Source organism: Theobroma cacao, chromosome 10 (assembly GCF_000208745.1).
Source record: "Theobroma cacao cultivar B97-61/B2 chromosome 10, Criollo_cocoa_genome_V2, whole genome shotgun sequence".
Classification (NCBI taxonomy): Eukaryota; Viridiplantae; Streptophyta; class Magnoliopsida; order Malvales; family Malvaceae; genus Theobroma; species Theobroma cacao.
In genome coordinates, this window is record NC_030859.1 from 8,817,775 (window position 1) to 8,836,931 (window position 19,157).

A 19,157-nucleotide genomic window follows, 5' to 3' on the forward strand; every position below is an offset into this window, starting at 1 on the left:
GAGTTTTCTTCAAGCTTCCATAACTTTCTCTCTCTAGCTCCAATTTTCATGCTTTTGGTGCACCCTTCCATGAACCCTTGTGCTATTTCATCCTCTCACTTCAAAAACCTTAAAATATCTTATTTTCATACTTTCTCTCACTAGTTGGGCATTTTAGAGAGAGAAAGAGAGAATCACTGCATTGATTTGGAAGCAATTAGAAGAGAATTTGACTACAAAGGAACCCTAGGGTGAGTGATGCACCAAGCTTGATTTTTTTGCTGTGAATAATGACTAGTAATTTAGATTAAGAGCTGTTTTATTGTTGAGTATGTTCATTACTTTTTAGTGATTAAGATAGTGAACATTGATAGCCAATTAATGTGGCAATTGAAAGCTAGTTAAAAGATAGCTTTGAGGGTTCATAGGGTGTAAATTGACCTATTTCTTATGCTAATGTGATCCTAGGTTCTAAGGGAGCCCTATCATCTCATTTGGACAATTAAGGGAATTGGAGTCATCTAAAGGCTCTACAATCAATAGGTGAGTGGACTGCCTTCAAACTTGTTTTGGGAAATATAATGAAATTGCCACCCATTTGAATGAATTACAAAGTTTTTCATGAAAACAAGTGCCTTGGGAACAAGCTTTTGAAAAATGGTTTTATGATGTAATATGTGATTGCTATGGATTCATGCACTATTGTATTGTGATGATATGTATATATGTGTGTTGTGCATGATGAATGATATTGTGTATAATGACTGTAACCGTGTATGTGCACGATGTGGGGAATGAACATGCCGGTGATGATGGTGGTGTGAGAGATAGATGATGATAGTGCCCGTGTGCACAATGTGGGGGGATGTACACGATGGCACTGATTGTGCACGATGTGGGGGGATGCATACGATGGCGCCGGCTATGTGCACGATGTGGGGGGATGTACATGAGTCGGGTGTGATTATGATGATATGGATGTTGTTTATGTATGTATGTATATCTTTACTTATGAAATAAAAGGGCATGAATATGATATATGATTGAAATGTATATGAAAATAAATACATTGCATTTTGGGAGATTTCATGTGTTTTATGTTATCGGTATTATTTTAGCAGGATGGCTTTTATTGAGGGAATGGAAATCTTGTTCATGTTGCTCTGTTTCCGTTGCAGCGAAATTCATGCTCTCTGCAGCGAGAAACTCTTGGGTTGTGAGATTTTTCCCAGAATTGGATCTCGCTGTAGCGAAATTCATTCTCGCTGCAGCGAGATAGTCACTGTAGCATCTCGTTGCAGCGAAAACGAATCTCGCTGCAGCGAGAAACTCTCTAGTTTGGAGGGGTAGACTGGCCGAAAACTCGCTGCAGCGAAATTCATTCTTGCTGTAGCGAAAAACTTTTTTTTTTTGGGTGAGAAACTCGCTGCAGCGAAATTCAATCTTGCTGCAGCGAAAAACCTTCTGTTTTGGTCTCCTATCTTGTCCATTTGCTGGTCTATCTTTCACTTCTTTGCTACCATATCGGAGCATGGACTTCCAACATTAAGGATTAAATGAGATAAGTTTAAAATGAGGAGGTTTAGTGAGAAACCCTCGTTCAGCTAATAACTAAATCCCAATGTCACTGCAACAAAAATTCATTCTCGCTGCAGCTTCGTTGCAGTGAGAATGCCTTTCCGCTGCAGCGAAGATTCGTCGTCACATTTGACTTGTTGGTGTATCACTGAAGCTTTTATTTTTGGAATTATTTGTTATGTATGGGTTCCTCATTACCAATTGATTAATCATATAAGGGTTTAATGAGGGGTTTTTAATAAGAATAGAAACAAATTGCATTGTTTTGAAAAAGAATGCATCATGATTTCATTAAAGATTCCTTATGGTATGCTTGTTCCCTTTCTTGTTCACTCACTGGGTTTATACTCACCATTTTCAAATTCATGTTTTCAGATCACGAGGCAGCCGGTAACTAGGATGAGGTGTCCTTGTAGACCTGTGTCCATCTTTTGGTAGGTGTCTTGGCATTCGGTAGCTGTATATTCATCCGAGTCACTCCGTTGGAAGTCGAGTATTATTTTGTTATGTATAGAGAAATTTGATGTAAATTATTCAGATACATGCTATAGGCAATGTATGTATCTATTAAATGAGTAATGCCAGTACGAGTTGGCAATGTCTACAACACGTACTTTGAATCAAAATAGTGATATACATTGCCAACTCGTATTGGCATTACTCATTTAAAATTTACATACAATATCTACAACACAAATTCTAATAATTTACATTAAGTTCGTCTATACATAACAAAATAATACTCGACTTCCAGCGGAGGGACTTGGATGAATATACAACTACTGAATGCTGAGACACCTACCAAAAGATGGACACAAGTCTACAAGGACACCTCATCCTAGTTACCGGCTGCCTCGTGATCTGAAAACATGAATTTGAAAATGGTGAGTATAAACCCAGTGAGTGAACAAGGAAGGGAACAAGTAACCATAGGGAAGAATTTCAAATCATGATGCACTTGTTTTAAAACAATGCAATTTAATTTCATTCATATTAAAAACCCCTCATTAAACCCTTATATGATTAATCAATTGGTAATGAGGAACCCATACATAACAAATAATTCCAAAACTAAAAGCTTCAGTGATACACCAACAAGTCAAATGTGACGACGAATCTTCGCTGCAGCGACGTTGGGATTTAGTTATTAGCCGAAAGAGGGTTTCTCAACTGGCCAAGGGTTTCTCACTAAACCTCCTCATTTTAAACTTAACTCATTTAGTCCTTAATGTTGGAAGTCCATGCTCAGATATGGTAGCAAGGAAGTGAAAAATAAGGTAGCAATTGGACAAAATAGAGAGTTTTTCGCTGCAGCGAGATTGAATTTTGCTGCAGCGAAGTTGTTACCCAGAAACAGAAAGTTTTTTGCTGCAGTGAGAATGAATTTCACTGCAGCGAGTTTTCGACCAATCTACCCCTCCAAACCCGAGAGTTTCTCGCTGCAGCAAGATTCGTTTTCACTGCAACGAGATGCTACAGTGACTATCTCGCTGCAGTGAGATTCATTTTTGCTGCAGAGAGAACCAGTTTTGGTGAAAGGTCCTCAAACCCGAGAGTTTCTCACTGCAATGAGCATGAATTTTGCTGTAGCAAAAACAGAGCAATAAGAGAAAAGTGTCCCATCACTCAACAAAAAGTCATCCTGCTAAACTAACAAAATCCACATAAAACTCATGAAAATTCTCAAAGTATAATGTGTCAAATTTCACATATATGTCAACCATATATCACATTCATTATCTTTCATTTCATAAATCTAGATATGCATAATTACATAGACAAACATCAATGTCATCATAATCACACCCGGCTCATGTACATCCCCCCACATCGTGCACGTAGCCGGTATCATCGTGTGCATCCCCCCACATCGTGCACAACCAGTGCCATCATGTACATCCCCCCACATCGTGCACACGGGCACTATCATCATCTATCTCTCACGCCACCAACATCACCGGCATGTGCATTCTCCCCCACATCGTGCACACACCCGGTTACAGTCATTATACACAATATCATTCATCATGCACAACATAGATATATATATTATCATAATACATTAGTGCATGAATCCATAGCAATCACATATTACAACATAAAACCATTTTGCAAAAGCTTGTTCCCAAGGCACTTATTTTCATGAAAAGCTTGATAATTCATTCAAATGGGTGGCAATTACATTATATTTCCCAAAACAAGTTTTGAAGGCAGTCCACTCACCGATTTATTGTTGAGCCTTTAGTTGACTCTAATTCTCCTAATGATCCAATCGGAAGGATGGGACTTCATTAGAACCTAGGATCACATTAGCATAAACAATAGGTCAATTCACACACTATGAACCCTAAAAGTTATCTCTTAGCTAGCTTTCAATTGTCACATTAAATGGCTATCTATGTTCACTATCTTAATCACAAAAGAAGTAATGAACATACTCAATAATAAAACAGCTGTTAATCTAAATTACTAGTCATTATTCACAGCTAAAAATCAAGCTTGGTTCATCACTCACCCTAGGGTTCCTTTGTAGTTGAATTCTCTTCCAATAGCTTCCAAATCAATTGGTTAATTCTCTTTTTCTCTCTCTAGAACACCCAACTAGTGAGAGAAAGTCTGGAAATAAGCTTTATCAAGGGTTTTGAAGTGAAAGAGTGAAAGAATACTAGAGTTCTAGTCAAAAGGGTTCAAAGGTATGAAAACTAGAGCTAGAGAGAGAAAATTATGCAAGTTTCAAATCAAGCTTCCATGGAGTTTTGAAGAAACATGAGAGAGGAGAAGAAAAAGAAGACAAGCTGCTGAAAAATCTCTAAAAGCTGCTGGAAATTCAAGATATTTATAGCCAATCTTATCCATTACCTTAAAATTACGAAAATGCCCCTCCACCAATTAACTTATTCTCATCTAATCTTTTATGCAATCTTTTTGCTCTTTCAACACTAGGACAAGGTCCATAATGGTCTAAACATACTCAGGTTCATAAAAACTTAAAATTTTAACCCAAGGTGAAAAATGATCATTTTGCCCCTGTTATGAAAATTGTTGAAACTTCTAGTTTTCTTCGTGTTTTCATCAGTACACATCATTTATACAGTCTTATACCTATTTAGACCTTAAAATATCATAAAACTTACTTTTGAGAGCTTATTAGAGAAAATGACGAAACTACCCTTAACTCGTATTATTACATCTATGCTTAGCTACAAGCCTATAGAGGTTGGGGTCTCACAATGCCAATCATAGGATACTTTTGGGCATAGTATGAAGCTTATAAAGACAAATGAGTGGTTAAAATAGGAATCATCACCCCAAGTGATTCAAGGAGAAATATCTCATTAGTTTTTGGTTGATTTTAGCTTAATCAAATCCTTGGCCAAGGTGATTAGGAGATTATGAAATAAGTTTCATAAGTCTCTATAAAGCTGATGATCAAACTGCAGGAACAAATATAAAGGTCAATAAAAGTAGATATTTGTGAGACCTCATCCCTTATGGGCTCATAACTACGCATAGACGCAATAACACGGGCTAGGGATAGTTTCGTCATTTCCTCTAAAAAAAAAAAGCTCCCAGAAGAAGGTTTAATGATATTTCAAGGTCTAAATAGGCATAAGACCGAATAAATAATGTGTAATGATGAAAACACGAAGAAAACTAGAAGTTTCGATAATTTTCATAATAGGGGTAAAATGGTCATTTTGCACCCCGAGTCAAAATTTTAAGTTGTCGTAAACCCGAGTAGTTTATATCATTGTGGACCTTATCCTAGTGTCAAAAGAATAAAAAGATTACATAAAGGATTGGATAAGAACAAGTCAACTTGCTAAAGGGCATTTTCGTAATTTCTAAAGGAATTGAATAAGTTTGAGCTATAAATATCTTCTCCTTCTAGCAGCTTCTTCAATTTTCAGCAGCTTCTTTTTCTTCTTTCTTCCATCTCACGTTGCTTCCATCCTCCATGGAAGCTTGATATGAAACTTTCACAACTTTCTCTCTCTAGCTCTAATTTTCGTACCTTTGTGCCCTTTTGACTAGAACCCTTGTGCTCTTTCACTCTCTCACTTTAAAACCATCAAAATGTCCTTGTTCAGCACTTTCTCTCACTAGTTGGAGGTTTAGAGAGAGAAAGAAAGATTTTTCACATTTGTTTGGAAGCTATTGGAAGAGAATTCAACTACAATGAAACCTTAAGGTGAGTGATGAACTAGGCTTGGTTTTAAGTTATTGATAATGGCTAGTAATTGAGATTATGAGTTGTTTTATTGTTGAGTTGTTTACTCATTTTTAGTGTGATTAGAGTAGTGCAAGGAATAGCCATTTGATATAGTTGGAAGCCAATTAGGAATGACTAGTAGAATTTGAATTAGAAACTAGCTTTTAGAGTGATATTAATGTAAATTGGATTGGTTGTGATGTTGTGTGTGTATAGGTTCCAACAAGGCCTCACATGTCCATTTGGAGTATTAGTTGAGGTTAGAGTCAAGCAAAAGAAACAACAAGACCGGTGAGTGAACTTGCATTTCAAAGTATTTTTGGGAATGTGAATGTGTTTGCACAAGACATTAAATGATTTTATCAAACTTTTCTTAAGAATGGGTCCCCTGGGAACAAGCCCTTGATAAATTATCTTTGTGTTGTGATATGTGGATATTATGGATTCATATACTGCTACATTATGTTGATATATATATACGAATAATGTTGTGTAATGTTGCTGACCCGGCTATGTGCAAGTAGGAGTGCGCATAAGTCATTGCTGACCCGGCTATGTGCTAGTAGGAGTGCGTATAAGCCGTTGCATATGAGCTGATGATGATGGGAGGGTGTGCATGATGATTGATATATATATACACATATATGGTATATGGTTGTAATGCATGTGAAATTTTGGCATGTTGAACTTTGGAAATTTTTTAGCATTTCATGTTGAAATTGGCATGATGAATCTTAAGAATGTCCCATTTTCTTGTAAATTGAGTTCATTACAACACCAAATGGATTTTTAGTGCAAAAGAGGTCTTTTTTTCACTTAGGTGCCCTGCTTCTCACTGCAGCGAGAAACATTCTGTTTTGGCAGCAGAAAACTCGTTGCAGCGAAAATAAATCTCGCTGTAGCGAGAAACTCTCGAGTTCTGATGCAGTTCCTTCACTTTGATGAAGATTTTGACCACCCTCCTCTCTGAACTGGGAAACGTGGTAAACATAAAAGTTGTATCCCTTCCTCTTAGCTTTCTAATGGTCAAAAAATCATGTAAATTGGACTTCTGTAGAGGGAGATAATTCAGAAAAACTGAAACACATGCAAACTGGTACTATTTCTCGCTGTAGCGAGAATGAACTTCGCTGCAGCGAGAAACATTCTGTCCTATATGCTACCCTATTCGATTTTTGACATATTTTTCACCCATTTAACTTCATGGATTGATCATGGGTTGTTGCAACACTATGAGGTTATTAATCAAAGTTTGAAATGAGGTGTTTTTAGTAAGAAATTAAATCAATTGCATTGTTTTTGAAACAAGTGCATCATGATTTCCAAATTCTTCCTATTGATTGCTTGTTCCCTTCTTATGTTCACTCACTAAGTTTTATACTCACGTTTTTAAACTTCATGTTTTCAGATTTGGAAGACAGTTGGGACCTAGATTGAGTCGCACACATATGCTCGCCTTCTTGGTAGGTACTATGGCATCTCAGTAGTTGTACCCTCACCCACGGTCACTCAGCTGACGGTCAAGAGTCTTATATTTGTGTACAAGTATAAGTAATGAAGACCACTAAGATTCATGTTAAAAATCATATATGTATATTTGATTACTAATGCCACTATAAGGTGGCAAATGAGTGATACTTTGAGATAATGCAAATATGAATATTCGATTGCTATAAATTATTACTGAAACATTCATCATTGAGAACTAAAATATGTTGTTGAGAAATTATGGTTGGAATTAATGATCAGGATTGCATAAATAGGCTTACTTGGGCTTATGGGTTATGCCTATTGGGCCCATGCACCGATCATGGCCCGGAATTGGGGCTGTGACAATATTGCACCAAACTTTTATCATCTTTAGGATATATGATAAGAGAATGAATTACATTGTAAAACTATACACTGAAAGGTTGTCAAAGAATCCTTGGACTCTTCTAATAATTGGGTGGCCGTGATGCATTGCTAGATGCCAATCTTGATCAATGGAATTAAGCCATCAATCAATTTCATTGCCAACATGTTGGGAACCTAATACGTCATAAATAGATTGCATTATGAATTAAATTGAGATTGTGATGATTAAGTTGGACACAATCGCATACTAGGCATTTATAATTATAAGGCCTTGATTGCAAAATATAAATAAAATTAATTTTGATTTTAATTTCCAAAGACTTAATTAAAAAAGTTTAATTAAGTAATGGGTCCAATATTATAATGTGTTATAATATTGAGGGCTTAATTGTAAAATTAAAGTTATTTTGACCTAACTATACAAGTCACATTTTAACTATTTTCTATCTGAGAGACTTTCACAATTGATGAAAACCTAATTTTGTCAGTAAAAGAAAAAAAAGAGGTTTTCTCTCTTTGCTGTCACTCCTTTTGTGTGAAAAACGAAATTGCTTTTGAAGAAAATTTTAAGAGATGTTCGGGCAACTTGGGAAAAAGAAGAAAAGGACAACTGTTGTTCTCTTTGCTATCACAAAGTATAGTTAAAAACTCCTTCCTTGTTGAAGGTTTGTGTGCAATCGTGTGTACAATTGTTGGCGGTCAAGCACTTGATTAGCTATGGTTCTTGTTCCTTGTGGTGTTCATGGGATTGCTTCGAGAATTACCATTGTGATTGCAAAATGACTTGGCAAGATAACTTTTTGACTTTTAATTAATTATGGGCTTTTATGTGCTAAATATCACCAAGGGGTGGAGCCATGATTTGGTTGTTTAATTCAAGTTTTAATGCTTGTTTCACTATGCATATTTTGATCATGTCATCCATACACAAACCCATCAGTAATATTAAAGCTTTCCTTGGTTCGATTTTAACACATTTTTATGTCTAATTGTTGTTAATGCTTTGTTGAAAAGGAATATGAGCTGTTCGAGTTTTGTTCAACACAAAGTAGTAAGTTTTATTTATTCTAATTATTTTGATTTTTGGATAGATTTTAATTGCAAATTTTAAACCTTATTTATCATAATATTAGTCTCATTTTAATATCAAAATATTGCAGATTAACAAGTGCATGAGATGCATAAATTAATTTAGCAAATAAAGATTCAATCTCATGACATTATGGTGTGATTTAAATGATAGAATCCGATTTTTTTCAGCCATGGTATTGGTTCATTTTCAGCCATAAAAATGAGGTTTAAAGGTCTTATAAAACATTGGAAATTTAAGGAATCAATATACTATAATACCCCATACCCCACACTTTAAAATGGTGGCTAATGAAGCCTATTAGATGCCAATTGAGGTTAATTAAGAATGTTTAAGAGCGATGATGTGAAACCTCGACCTCCATAGACACGTAACTAGAAATAGACGTAATAACACGAACTAGGGGTAATTTTGTCATTTTCTTAGTGAGCCCCTAGAAGTGGGTTTTCTAATATTATTAAGGCGTAAGTAGGCCCAAGGAATAAATGAATGATGTATATAATAATGAAATAAGTGAAGAAAATAGAAATAATGATGATTTTCATAATAGGGGCAAAATGGTCATTTTGCATATCGAGTCTAAACTTTTAAGTTTTCGTGAACTCGAGTATTTCTAGACTATTATGGACCTTGTCTCAGTATCAAAGGAGCAAAAAATGTTGAACTAAATGAAAGAAAGAAGGCAAAGTCAATTATCGAATGGTATTTTTGTAAATAAATGGAACTTCAATCAACTTTAAGCAAAAATATCTAACTTCCAGCAGCTTCTTCTTCTTCTTCCCATCCCTTCTCTCCATTTCACGTTTTCTCATCTCCCATGGAAGCCTCCCTTGAAACCTTTATAACTTTCCCTAATTAACTCCATTTCTTATGCTTTTATACACCTTATCATAGGGTTTTTTATACTCTTTTACTTCTACACCTTAAGAACCCCCAAAAGTCTTTCCTTAATACTCTCTCTCACTAGCTAGATATTTTAGAGAGAGAGAGAGAGAGAGAGATTTTCCATAATAGCTTGAAAACTCTTGGAAAGGAATTCAAATTACACATCCACCAAGGTTCCAACGAGACCCCACCTCACCCTTTGCAGCAATAATCGAAGTTGAAATTGATCAAGGAATCAACAAAGAGGTGAGTGAACTTACATTTCAAAATGTTTTGGGAAGGGCATACATGTTTAAATGAATCATTTGAAAATTTTACTTGTTTTTGCTTTAAAAATGCCCAGGAACAAGCCCTTGATGAGATGTTTTTACATTGTGAAATGTGCAATGTGTCTAGCTTATGTGTTCTATATTATGTTGACATGCATGTTATGCATTGAAAGATACTATTGTGTGACATTGTAACCGTGCGTGTGCAATGTGGGAGTGCACATGCTAGTAATGATGATGATGATGATGATGATATTGTAGTGTGCGATGTGAGAGTGCACACGATGATTCTAGCTATGTGTGGTGTGGGAGTGCACATGAGCTGGGTGAGGGAAAAATTGCATACATGTTTGTATATGTTATGGAAAGGTTATGAAAATAATATGTGATTGTATTGAATGTTGCATGTTAAAATTGCCAAATGCTTTCAATTGATTTTCATTACAGCAAAAATGGATTTTCATTGTAACTAGAATCCTTTTAACTTAACTGCCCTGTTTCTCGCTGCAGCGAAATTACATCCTCGTTGCAGTGAGAAACTTTCGAGTGTTGGGGGCTTGAACTGGTCCTGGTTTTCGCATTCTCACTACAGCGAGAAACTCTCGGATGGTTCACTTAATATGTGCTTTGAATTTCGCTGCAGTGAGAAACTCTCGAAAGATTCAAAAATTTCTTTGCTGGAATTTCGCTGTAGCGAAAATTCATTCTTGCTGCAGTGACCTTTTCGCTATAGCGAGATTCACTCTGCCATGCTTGCCTTGCTTGAGCCCTACACTCAACAATCAAGGGTTAAATTGAGGGGTTTTAACAAGTAATTAAGCTAAATTGCATTGTTTTCAACATAAATGCATCATGTTTTCTAAAACTTTCCGTATTACTTGCTTATTCCCTTCCTATGTTCACTCACTGGGTTTATACTCACTCTTTCAACTTCATGTTTCAAATTTGGAGGTAGTTGGGGCCTAGGTCGAAGAGTCCAGTTGAATTCGCCATTTTGTAAGTACCATGACATCCAGTCGTAGTACCCAAGCCCAGATTCACTTCGCTAATAGTCAAAGGTTCTTGCGTATGTATATAGTTACTTAAATGTAAACTATGAGATTGTTGTGCACTCTATATGTTTGATTTGATTAATCATGTCGTTTAGGGTTGACAAATGGTAACCCTATCTTCGGAACGTTTTATATATATATATATATATATATATTTGATTATCACAGTATCATTTCATAAGAACAATTATTAGAAACTTTGAGTTTTAGATCTTAAAGAAAGAGAGGCTTGCTTGGGCTTGGTGGGCTATGACCATTGGGCCCTTGCGCCAATCATGGCCCAAAATTTGGGCTATGACAACGAGTTGGGGCGTTGCTAGGACTTGTACATTCAGATGTATGTTATCCTATGAATACTAGTGCTAGAGGAGGATGCTCCTACTTCATCATTTTCATAGATGACCATTCTTGCTATGGTTATGTGTATTTGATGAGATATACATATGAATCCTTTAAAAAGTTCAAAGAATACAAAGTAGAGGTTAAGAAACAAATTGGGAAGAGCATTCTCACTCTTAGATCTGATCAAGGAAAAGAATATCTTAGCCAAGAGTTTCAAGATTATCTAAAAAAGAATGGGGTTTTTGCACAATGGACTCCTCCAAGGACTCCTGAGCACAATGGGTGTCTGAAAGAAGGAATTGAACATTGTTGGTGTCACATCCCATTTTATGGAGGGATCATGATCGGTGCATTGACCAACATAGGTATAGCCCACTAGGCCCAAGCAAGCCTCTCAACCTCAATCAATCTTCAATCACATATATGCATAAATAAATGTAAATATAAACATCCATGCATAAATGTAAGTACACGATTATGGACTTCTTAAAATAAAAGGTGTGCACGCTTCATTCATATAATATGTACCCAGTACATTCAATATAGAAACTATAAAGTTATCCCAGATGCTCATATAGGCTCGCAGGCTGTTATTCATAACATTCGCATAATCTCATGAAAATAAACTTTCATTCCATGGCCCACCATTCATAATATTTTTATAGCAACATAAAAGCAACTTGCCACTTAATGGCTTAACCTTTGAGTGCAATAGTTATTTAAAAACAAAATAAATACGGACTCGTCAGTGAAACATGACATGACCTCTAGGCTGCAAGGGCTGCTAGATCACAATCGAAAGAGGAACGGATCACATCTTTGTGACATTAGCTGTTATCATGAGTGCCATCACTGATCTACAAGAAAAATAAATGGGAAAAAATAGCGTGAGTCACAAAAACTCCGTGAATGGATACGAGAATAGGACCAACCAGGGGATAAGAGTGTTTCGTAAACATGCAATATTAAACACATATAAGTGATAATCTTTCTTCATTTCTAGAAAAATCATGAAGCATTTTGAATAAACATCATTCATGCAATAATGCATGGAAATCAACTTAGTATAAACCTTTGGAATTCTTTTATCTTTGAAATTTTCATTAAAATTCACTAAGGCAACCTTTTTGCAATGAATCTATCAATACATTCTCGAATGTATCGATACTTTCAAGAATCTATCGATACATTTGTGAAGTGCATCGATACATTTCACATAGAAAGCCTCTTGAAGCATTATATTTAGAATCTATCAATACATATTCCATATGTATCAATACTTTGAGCATAAAACCCAATTTTTTAGGTAAAATTTAGCATTTTTGCCATTCTGTAAGTTCATTTATCTCTTGGGACTATCCCTAAGGCTCAAATCATTCCCCAAGCATGTTCTCGTATGGACATGGAGTATAAATCATAAATAATGCTCAAATGAACTTAGCATACAACATATCAAAAACATAACAATTATAATCATTCCATTAACATTAAACTCATAGATTGTGATGGTTTGACCCCCATCAACCTTGGGCCAGCAATGTAAATCTCCATTGCACTTTAGGTGTTTATGATGCATCATAGGAGTAATGTCATCACTTGCACCCAGTGAGAGTGGAATCAATCACACTCATTGAGTTCTTATACTTATAGCGTTTGGTATGTGGAATATCCATTACGTATATGCTTACTCATCTCATAAGGTATATGAAATTTTACAACATATACGCACCTCATGGCATTCCTCACTCTTACTCAATTGTCTCATGTAATATGTGAAACATACATAATATACATAATCTCATGGCATTTATCATGCTTCCTCATTCATCTTATGCAGCATATGGAATATACATCATATACATAAACGTATCAATCTTAGATGGAATAAAACATTATGCAATCCATCATGCATCCCATGCTTAAACATAACAAGCTTTTACATCATAATGTTCATACATAAATATAAATAATTTCTCATACCCACACTAGTCCGAAGATCGAAGTAATTGAGTGTTATAAACAATAAGGTGTATGTCCCTCTTTGTTGAAAACTAATACATAACATATTTATATATAGTAGATTGAAAACCCTTTTCAAAATGTTTTTCAGATCCACAATCTCATTTTTCATTTCACAAATATTTGCAAAAAATCATATTTGTTAATCAACCTTAAATCATGCTTCAACTTTACATATCAACTACCACAAAACCAAATCAAGGGTTGGACCATGTTAACTACCAAACAAAGTCATATTAAAGGGGTAGGACCATGTTAACTACCAAACAAAGTCATATTAAAGGGGTAGGACCATGTCAACTACCAACGAAACCAAATCAAGGGATAGGACCATGCATTACCTAGTCAAGCTAAGCATTGTGCATAATGGCTAGTGTCTACTATCACTAGCTACAAGTCCATAACTCAAGTAAGCTCCATTGAACATTTTTATGTTATGATTCCAAATATCCAAACATTCATTTACAAATGAATAGATAAATCCAGTTGCCATCCAAGAAAAAAGATTCAAATAAAATAAATGCAAGTGTACAAGGTTCATCTCAAGCAAGTATATTGTCGATCATCAACTAGTCTTACACAAACATAGATTTTCTTAGAGGTATCAAGCACTTGAAGGGCTTGTTCCCTAAGCTCAAAACTAAATACATAATAACATATTTACATACCATATCTAGCTTTCTTAAAACAAGTTTGAAACCTTTTTTTCACATCACAAAGTTCACCAAATACGTTTTTATGCGACGTTGTAGAATAGGCATGCTTAATTATACTAAAATAATTAAAGGCACCGCATCTACCCACCTCTTAAAGCGTACTTTTTCTTTTGGGTACCTTTCATCGAAAGCTTAGCTTCTATAACAAGCTCAAATTACTCCAATAGTACTTAAAAATGATATTTGATCATCAATACTCTCAATGCCCCAATAAAATGGTATTTAATCATCAATATTCTTAAACACCCCTACTAATTTTAGAATACTTCAAATAGTAACTTTTAACCCTATTTAATTTTCACTTATGTCCAATTATTTCCACCAAACTTTCTTCTAGACCTCATACCCATTAAGTAAACAACTTATTTTACCTATTTTTCTCCCTGGTGAGCTTCTAGTTGAGAGATCTAGCCAAATATTTAAAATAAAAAAAAATTTCAAGCTTTTAGAGAAAAACATAAAATCCATCAAAATAAAGCTTTTTGGGAGTGAAAATCCTTACCTCTAGCCCTTAGAATCCAATATTTGTTGATGGAGTTTGAAGGTTTTGAAAGGTAAGAAATTTGAGAGACAATGGGTTAGAGAACATAGGAAAATCTGAGAAATGAAGTAAGTTTCGGTTCCAAGGCTTTTAAACCCCGTTTTAAGCTGACGGGGCAACTTATGTTTGACTATGGAGAGGCTATAGTTGATCTTGGACTAGTAGGTTTGATATTCTATCCATTTCCCTGTCACAAGATCGGCTCCATAGAAGGTTTATTATTGATCCTGGACCGAAATATCCATTTTTGCTTAATTTTCCTTCATAAGATTGACTATAAGAGGTCCATAATCGATCATGGACTAGTAGGTTGGCATTTCCTCCATTTTTCCATCCTAAGATAGACTATAAAGGGTTTATAGTCAATCCTTGGCTAGAACCCTTAACTCCTCCTACTTTTTACTTCACAAGATCGACCCTTTACGCATTGAGATCGACTTCCAAAGTCCAAACTTGTGAAAATTGTTTCTTTTAAGGTCGAATCTCATTCTAAATCTCTCCCACAACCATTATGACCTTTATTTATAAATTTTTCAAGGATGAAATTGAGTTTTTAGTCAATAAAAGTATTTCTTAACCTCACCAAGTTAATTGTCCACGTGACAAAATTTATGGGTTTCACAAACTCCACCCATTGACGTTGCCTAAGGTTGACATCTCTGCGCTCAAAGATATACTTAAGGCTTTTGTGATCTGTATATATCTCACATGTCTCACCATATAAGTAATGTCTATTTCTTCAAGGTAAATAATATAGTAGCCATATCTAAATCATGAATGGGGTAATTTTGCTCATGCCTCTTGAGCTGCCTCGATGCATACGTAATCACGCTGCCATGTTGCATCAACACACATCCAAGTCCTACTCGTGATGCATCGTAATAAACCATGTAACCCCTAGAACGATAAGGTAAACTTAATATTGGAGTTGTGGTGAGACATGTCTTGAGCTTCCCAAAGCTCTCCTCACACATGTCTATCCATATAAACTTAGCACTCTTTCATGTTAACCTAGTCATGGGAGTTGTGATCTTGGAGAAGTCCTTAACAAATCTCTTATAATATCTAGTAATTCTTAGCAAACTCTGAATCTCAATGATTGAAGTAAGCCTTGGCCATTTTTTCACAACCTCAATCTTCTTTAGGTCCGCCATTACACTATCCTTAGATACTATGTGGCTTATGAAGCTAACACTATCAAACTAAAACTCGCACTTAGAGAACTTGGCTTACAACACATGCTCTCTCAAAGTTTAGAACGTTATCTTCAAATGCTACTTATGCTTATCTCTACTTCTCAAGTATACTAATATATCATCAATAAAAACCACCATAAACTTATCCATATATGGCTTGAATACTTAATTCATCATTGTCCATAAAAGCGGTTAGGGTATTCTTAGGCCCAAATGACATCACTAGAAACTCATAATGCCTGTACCTAGTACGAAAGGTGGTCCAAGGCACAACCTTTTGCCTAATCCTCAATTGATGGTAGCCTGACCTCAAGTCAATCTTGGAAAAGCATTTTGCTCCTTGGAGCTGATCAAACAAGTCATCAATGCTTAGTCAAGGACATTTATTCTTCATTGTTCCTTTGTTCAATTCCTATAATCTATTCACAATCTTATTGACCCATCTTTCTTTTCACGAATAACATCAGTGCACCCCATGGTGACACGCTAGGATGAATGAAGCCTTTGTCTAATAAGTCGTCTAGGTGATCCTTGAGCTCTCTAAGCTCTACTGGTGCCATCCAGTACAATGGTATAGGTATTTGACCCGTACCCTATACCAAGTCAATGTAAAACTCTATATCTCTATCTAGAGGTAAACTTGGCAACTCCTCGAGAAACACATCGATGAAATCTCTCACAACTAGCACGTCAACAATATCGCCCACCACCATTTGGGTGTCCTTAACTAGAGCCAAGAACCCTTGACATTCATGACTGATCAACCTCATAGCATTCATGGCTAAAACTATGCTACTCAACATCACTCAATGGTCCCCTTAAATGCTAAGAGTTCATCTCTTGGATAGTTAAAATGTACCACCTTGTAAAGGCAATTACGCTCGCATAATTGGGTGATAACTAATCCATACCCAATATCACGTTGAACTTCAACATATCCAATAATAACAAATTTGCCAAGGTGTCTTTACTTCAACCTAGACCACTCAACCTCTATACTCATAACTTGCTACGAACACCTCTCTCAAGGGTGTGGTAACAACCAAATTTTGCTCCTTCTTGGAGCGCTCTACACCTTATCTAGATGCAAAGTATAGGATAATAAAAGAATGCATAGCACCAAGGTCATACAATGCACATGCATTAATAGAACAAATAGGTAGAATACTTATAACAACTGCATTTGATGTCTTTACATCATGGGGAGTCAAGGGATAAACTTTAGCCTGTCCACAACCAACAATACTCTATGTACCAAATCTAGTCCTTGGAGCTTTACCTTAAGTGGCCGTACCAATACCTTTGCCTCTTCCTTTTTTAGTGCCTCTAATAAGCTGTATAATAATATGTAGGGATGGTAAAGCTAGCTAAGTGTGTCCTTGAGTAACTTCTTGAGATGAATGGCTCAAAAGAGACTTTTTAGCATAGTGCCCAAATTATCCACAAGTATAACATGAAGTCAAATCCCTCATGCACTACTCTCTGTGCTTTTTACCATAAGTGGAACATAGAGGAAAAGAAGGAAAATTCTGTCTAGCACCTCATTATTTGTGGTGGAGTTGCTCTATGATCTCTGCTAATTCCCTTTCCTTTAGTAGATTTCCCCTGATGGTATCCCTAAGAACCTCTTTATTGGCCTTATCAACCTGATGTATCTCTATGGCCTTGACGACCTCTAGTCTTGGCCTTTTTTGGCCTAGGTCTATATGATCGACCATCCATTTTTTAAGCTCTAACCTTTGAGCGTGATTCACTGCTTTAAAGTAGCTAGTAAACTCATGCAACGTTACCATCTTATACGATGGATGTAACAATCCGTTCATAAACCTTTAGGTCTGCATCTTCTCCGTAACTGTCAAATATGGAGCATACCTAGCCATCTCAGTGAACTTGACACTGTACTCTACCACAAATATGCCTGATGTCTGCCCTAAAGTCTCAAACTCGCATGCTCTAGCCTTTTGCACCCTATTTAACAAGAAATGCTCCAAAAATGCTTTGCTAAACTCCTTCAAAGTCATTATAGCAGTATTAGGTGCCTTATCATTGCGCAACATCTCATACCATTGTCGGGCTATCTTCTCAAGTTGGAAGATGGAAAAATGAAATGATTTAGTGCTGGTGTAACTCAAAGCATTACACATCACCAATATCTCATCCAAGATGTTTTGAGCATCCTCTATTACATCAGATCTAAAAAATCGTGGAGGTCTCAACCTCATAAACTCTAATAATAGAACCTTAGTTACAACCTTGGCTATCCTAAACTGCTGATGGTCATCATGACTTTGTGACCCAAAGGACGCTTGAACAGTAAGGTGGCCTTTACCCTATATTCTCTAATCTAATATCTCCAAAGTTAGTAACTCTATAGTCTGACAGATTCCTTGTAAGCTGGTGGCTAAATCTTCTAAGGTCACTACCCTCGTTGGGGGCGTTATACCCTTAGGAGCTTGTCTCTCCACCTCATTTCGAGACCTTGTCTTTCTGTTTGTGCATTAGTTGGGGTATTTGTCCTCCCTGAGCTAGCGACCCTGCCATGTCTACCATGGCCTCTAGCAGTAGGCATACATGGTCTATTAGTAGTCTCAGAGGGAGCCTTGTGCTTTGCCGTGCCTCTAGTATTAGCTCATGTCCTAGACGGCATGTCCCACCTAGACAAGAGCAACGTATGTTGTAAAACTCAACACTATAGGCTTATGACAATACTAGGCATATCTCTTAAATATAAAAGGGTTAAACAGACAAGGAATTATATATGGGTCTCTCGTTTTTGACTTGTGCTTAAGTACACAAAACAAAAACAAGATTCTTGCATATAACTCCAAACATTTTGCTGACAACTAAAGATATCTTAGGACTCTATGAACTTAAAGCTCTGATACCAACTTTGTCACATCTCATTTTCTAAAGAAATCGTGATTGGTGCATGGACCTAGATGGGTATGGCCCGCTAGGCCCAAGCAAGCCTTTCAAACTCAAGTAATCATCAATCACATATAAGCATCAATAAATGTAAATATAAACATCTATGCATTAACGTAAGTGTGTGATTATGGACTTCTCAACATAAAAGGTGTACACATTTTATTCATATAATATGTACCTAGTACATTATATATAGTAACTGTAAAGGCATCCCAAATGCTCATATAGGCTCGCCGGCCGTCATTCATAACATTCACATAATCTCATTAAAATAAACTGTCATTCCATGGCCTAAAATTCATAATATTTTTATAGTAACATAAAAGTAACTTGTCACTTAATGGCTTCACATTTTAGTGCAATAGTTAGTTACAAACAAAATAAAGATCGACTTGTCGATGAAACATGACATGACCTTTAGGCTGTAAGGGCTGCTGATCACCTACCAAAAGATGAACGGATCGTGTCTCGTGACTAACTACTATCAAGAGT